Source organism: Pteropus alecto, unplaced genomic scaffold (genome assembly GCF_000325575.1).
Source record: "Pteropus alecto unplaced genomic scaffold, ASM32557v1 scaffold57, whole genome shotgun sequence".
Lineage (NCBI taxonomy): Eukaryota > Metazoa > Chordata > Mammalia > Chiroptera > Pteropodidae > Pteropus > Pteropus alecto.
The window spans coordinates 11,859,139-11,864,971 of record NW_006442508.1 but is presented as its reverse complement, the minus strand read 5'-3'; positions in this window follow the sequence as shown (position 1 = coordinate 11,864,971).

Below are 5,833 nucleotides of genomic sequence, written 5' to 3'. Positions count from 1 at the left end.
TGAATTATAAACTTTTTTGAAATAGGGATTAATGACATTTCATCTTTGTTTCCCACCATTACATCTTACGAAACAGTTTGATGAATGAATGGATGCTATCATACCCTTACTTATAGTTTTTAAAAAATTTTTCTCATTAATATCTCTAAGCCAAAGAAAGGTTCCACCTATAATCACATATGTCCACTCCTAGAAGATATTTTTCTGAAGAATTTTCTGATTAGATTATTTGGCCTGCATCCTCCAAGATAAATCCTGACTCTCTGACAAGGCCCTGAGTCCCGTGAGACTTAATAGCAATGTAATCACTGGCGAAGTCAATGATCTGTATAAAAATGGTCCTACATAAATGACAAGAGGTAAACTTCTGCCAAGAAGACTTCAGTAGGTGAATAACTTGATAAATCTATACTCATTGCAACCTAATATAGCCAAGATCAGATTTGAGTCTAATACTGTATTAATCTTTCTTCTTAAAATGTTGTTAGGGTGAATCTCAGTTGGGATAACTGAACACCACACATCATACAGACACACACCATCACTAATTAGTTCAACTGAAACTCATGATATGTCGTACATGAGCACTCTCTAAATCATCCCACTTGTACCAAAGTTTATCTTGGTGGTGACTAATCGAAGCCACTTAAAGAAGCACTTTGCAAACCTAATGTTGGCATTGTAAGGTAAAGTGAGGAAATTTTCTTTGAGGAGGAAGCCAGTTGCCTAAGGGTGCTCCTTAAAAATGTAATAGACTTACTCAGAGGCCCTATCTTTCGATTTTATAGTGTAACGTCACAGCTCTTCTGACCATTGAAACTATAAGCATATACCTTCGAAATTAACTCTCAGGAAGTATAAGAGAAACACATTTATCTCTCAAAAAGAGAAATTTTAATTGTTCTTTTTTTTCTCCTTCATTGTATACATTAAAGTAAAATTTATTCACACTTTGTATTCACTTTCTTGCTACCTTACATGCATGTAACTCTGCTAATGCTTACTTTATAATAACTCTTATTCTCTCTTGTCTATAGTGCTACAGAGGGGTCTTTTGTTGGCAGGATTGTTATTTCTCCAATAGTATCTAGCACTTATCTAAGAGCATTCCAACTTGAGCCGTTTCATCTTCCTGCACAATGAACTCCAGTTTTTAAGTAACAATGTAAGGTAGCACCATACCACCCAGCACAGAGTTACTTGAAGGTTGGTCCCTAGAGAAATAGTCCTATTTCCTCCTGAATCCTACTTCATAGACGGAATGCCCAGAGATGCCTCTACTGAGGCTTTCTTAGCTGGACCTCGCCCAGCAAACAGCATATGTGGTATGTATGGTTTACCACTTAACAAATAAAGACACTGAAGTTCGGCTCCATGTTCCTGTAACTCTGTAAATCAAAATTGGGTCATAAGCACTGCCTCCTGTAAAAAGCAGGAGGTCAAGAAAACCATTTCATAACAACGCGAGAAATAGTCAGACCCACGTTACCATGGCATTTATAAGAAAAGGGAACAGAAAGAAAACAGCACAAGTGCAAGGCGAGATTTTTGTTAAAACAGAAGAAATTCTTCTGCCAACATATTTTCATAGAAAAAGATTTGGTACTCAGGCATGTTTTCGCCTAAGAGAAGGAAGCATTAGAACTCTATTGAATGCTCCCTGGTGGAAGGAATGTAGCCACCTACGCCAATCACAGTTTATAGGGGCAAAATTCTTACTTCCAAGATTTTATCTGGGTAAAATGAGGTTAAAATGAATATCCAAGTCAAGTTTCAACAGTATAAAGTGTAAAAAAGGACCTTCTCTTGCAGCTTTCATAAGCAAAGATGTACCATGTAATTAGACTAGATCAAGCTTTGCAAATTGATTAGATGCTTATAGGAGTCAAACAGGGTCCATAAATGAGTAATGCAAACTAGGTAGTGCGTGGTGGAGACTATGGTCTAAGAAAACAGAACATGTCACCAAATGCAATTTTATAAATCTATATAGAAGCTAGATCCTCACTTGAAGCACTGGTTTAGGATCACTGGGGTACATGAGTTTCTTCAGAAGAGGACAAATAGGTTTGAACCTAGGGTCTTTATAGAATAAGCTGAAAATAACCTACTTCCCTCTTACAGTGTACCTCACTGTGGGTCCCGTATCTGGCAGGTCCAAGTTCTGGCTGTGATTCAGGCTCGTAGCTAGGAATAGGATCCCAGATTTAGAATGTTACATTAGTGTAGTAGGGTGCCTGTGCCTAAAATATGTAAACATGCTTCAGCTTATTGTATCATTCATGTGTGGCTGAATGCCACTATTGTACTCTGAAATGTGTGGAGCCATGTGGTCCCCTGAGGAGCAGAAGGGGAGCAGAAGAAGTGCACGCAATGCCACACTCCCCACAATAGAACTGCACTTCGAGCAACAGAAATGCTCTCTGCACAAAGTCGGTGCCTAACATTTCATTCTCATGTCGCTTATTGTGCATTCTTCCACCTGGGCATCTCACCATTGAACCTTCCCTTCTCGATCAGCTCAGGACTGACACTTACTGAATGATTTTCCATAAGCTCTGAGACTCCTGATCATGGGCAGGGAACTTTTTGCAAGAAATCTCTATATGGGCATTGTTCATGCCATTCTACAAATGCTACAAATACCTTAATCTTAAATGTTGATAGATATCGATACTCCATGGTCCAGTCTACAAGGCCTGAGCCTTTACCCTCACTGTGCTCATAGGTAGTCTCTTCTCAGGATACTGTTCAGATGCATTGTCTGCTGTGAATAAGACTTCTCTGGCAACAGCCCACTGGCACATAAATGTGTGTGACTGGTCTCAGAAGACTCAGACAGGAGAGTATCTATGGATCTCAGTGAACAGGTTTTTTTTAGTCCTTGTTCGAGATCCTTAGGCTACATTTTACTCCTTATTACAGGCTCTTTCTTAAAACTTTGCTCTGTTTTGGTTCTGTGTCCCCCACCCCCGGATTTTTTACTTCTTGGTCCTCCTCTGAATCCTTCATGATATGCTTTTCCTCTTCTGCCTCTTAAATATTATGGTACCCCAGGGTTTTGCCTTCAGTCTAGACTCTCCCTGCATGAGGGGAGGGAGAGAAATGATGAGTGTATACAAGAAAGGGAAAAATAGTTTCCAAAAAGGCAAAGCAAGGGCTAACAAGAACCAAAGCTCATTAATGAGGAATTGCCTAATGGTATGAGAAAAGACATGAGCTTTCTGAAGTAGCACAGAAGATAACTGGGAATATAAAGAGTGTACATTCTAACATATATTAAAAAGTTATAGTTACAGTATTATTATGGATTGAGTTACACTCCATGCCAAGCATTTTACATGCATTTTTCATGCATAATCGCATCAGATAACTATCAACTCAACTCTACCAGACATTATCCCTGCTTCACTATAGAGAGAAACCCGAGATTCTTGAAAGGTTAAATTTTAACAAGCCTCCTAGGTAGAGTGAATGAGGGACATTCATGTCAGGGCCTGGCTAAATCTGAAGTTGATTCTCCATGTTACACCATTACAATATCTCTGATAGCAAGAATTAATCTTTCTGCCTCAGCAGGTAAAATCTCTAGCAAGTGATATCTCTGTGATTCTAGGGGACATGAGCACTGATATTTTGGGGAAGCAGCATTAATAATTGTGAAAAGAGACAAGTCTTTTCATATTTTTGCCCTTATATCCTCTCCTATCAATAGTAAAATTCCCTTTCTCTACCCCAGTGAAAAGTGTAGGTAATATTATTGGTCAAAACACAGAACTTCCATTGGACCAGGTTTTAGAAGTAACCTGGCTAACTCTGCTTTTCAAATTAATGAATTCTGATCATCTTCCTCTTTTGCACTCCTGCTTCTATGTGATAAACTCATCTTTGAATGGCTCACTATTTAGATCTGGAGAAAGTTATGGAAAGCTCAAACTTGAGTAATCAATGTTGGCTGATCCAAGGGAGAACTCTGTCTGGACTTGGTGTTGATTCTCACACTTGTAGATTTTTGGTAGGAAACCTCCAAGAGAGATGGGAGGTAGTAAGATTTCCAAAGGCCTAAGAATGCCTAAGAATTTTGATGCTGTGTTAACACATATTTTTAAATAGCAGCATGAGTTTATATACATGGGAAAAAATAAAACCAGCAAAAGTCTGACAGTGGAGAGCAATTCTAAACTGTTTCATTACTGATTTACATATTTTAAATTGACTGCTAGAGTTAGGAATAAGTCAAGCTGTTTAAGAGCACTTCACACCTCAATATAAACGCAATTCTACTTTAGGTGGGCCCTGGCTCCTGGGGTGCCTTTCCTCATAGGAAACTGCTACTTGTTTCCCCTGCCGATGGAGAAGAAAGAAAGGTTGGCATGTAGTGAAGGTTTTTACTATCTTGCTCCAGCTGCCCCAGAGCCAGCAAAGGCCTGTGGAGTTTCCTGCACAACCACAAATTAGCATTACCCAGCCTGAGGCAGGCTGAGATGCATGGGAACCCTGGGAAAGGAGGCACAAATGTTTCTGCCGCAGGTGCCAGGAATTCTGGTTCAACTGGAGAAGAGGTTTTCTGAAGGAAAATGGTTAGAGACAAAGAGTGCATCTACCTGGGACAAAGAGAGCACAAATTTCCATGAGCACTTGACCATCTGCAGCCAGAGTTCCAGCGCTGCACTGAAAAGGCCAAACACTATAAAAGAGATTTTAAGTATTATAATATGTACAACATTAAGAAAAAGTCCTCTTTAAAATATAATTCTGTAAAGGCTCCGGTTATCTGGTTTCATCTGCTTTAGCACTAGGGCTTTGAAGAGGAGATAGGATTCTTACATTCCAGATATCTACATGTAATCTAGGATGTTAAACTGGCAGTTTTAATTGACAAAGAGACAATCGACATGAAAATTCAATTTTAAAAGTTGGTGACCAACAACAGGTATAATGACTCTAGATGATATTTCAAGAAAAAAAGTAAATAACAAGTGAATAAATAAGTAGTTGGGGAAGAAGAGATGGAGAAGAGATTTGAAGAGTTCTTGGGATAAAACTCTAACATGCCAAGGAAATGAATTTAATAAGGAGGCTGTCTGGTGAGACACCTTTTACCTTGAGTCTGGTGAGAGGATGTTCAAAGAAAGGTACCTGAAGAGTTTGAGATAAGCTCTCTGGAGTTTGGGGTGTACATTAGGGTGTTAAATGCAAGCCTGAGGAATCCCCAGTGGAGAGGTAGGATAGAGCAGTCTATGTTAGCAGAGCAGAATGTTGTGTCTAAGCAATAATTGCACAAGACCTGATGATGCCCTGCCAAAACATATCTATTAGTTTCCTAAGACTTCATAACAAACTAATACAAGCTTGGCTGCTTAAAGCAACAGAAATTTATTCTCTCACAATTCTGGAAGCCAGGAGTTCAAAATCAAGGTATCAGCAGGGCTGTGTTCCCACCAAAGGCTCTAAAGAGAATTTTTCTGAGTGGTCAGTGACCAGCCAAGATGTGGAGCTTCACAAAAGAATCACCCAGGAGAGAAACGTCAACCCGAAACATCAGCCAGGCCAGCAAGAACAACGCCAGCTTATTAACATCCTAGTCAAGAAGATGTTCTGGGATCCCCTTTCTCTTTCTCCTTCCCTGCTCTGATGAGATCAGAACCCTCAGTTAACAAGTTGAAAGAAGAGACAAAGGTCCACACACCACCCTCTCCAAAGAGCAAAGACATTGTCTGCAATTGGTTCTCCCTCAGAAGCCTTACCTTTGAAGCATTAGTCAATATGTCAGATTAAAAATTCTAATTTCTAAGCCATGGCTGTGTGTTCCATCTTAAATTGATCAGAGGAT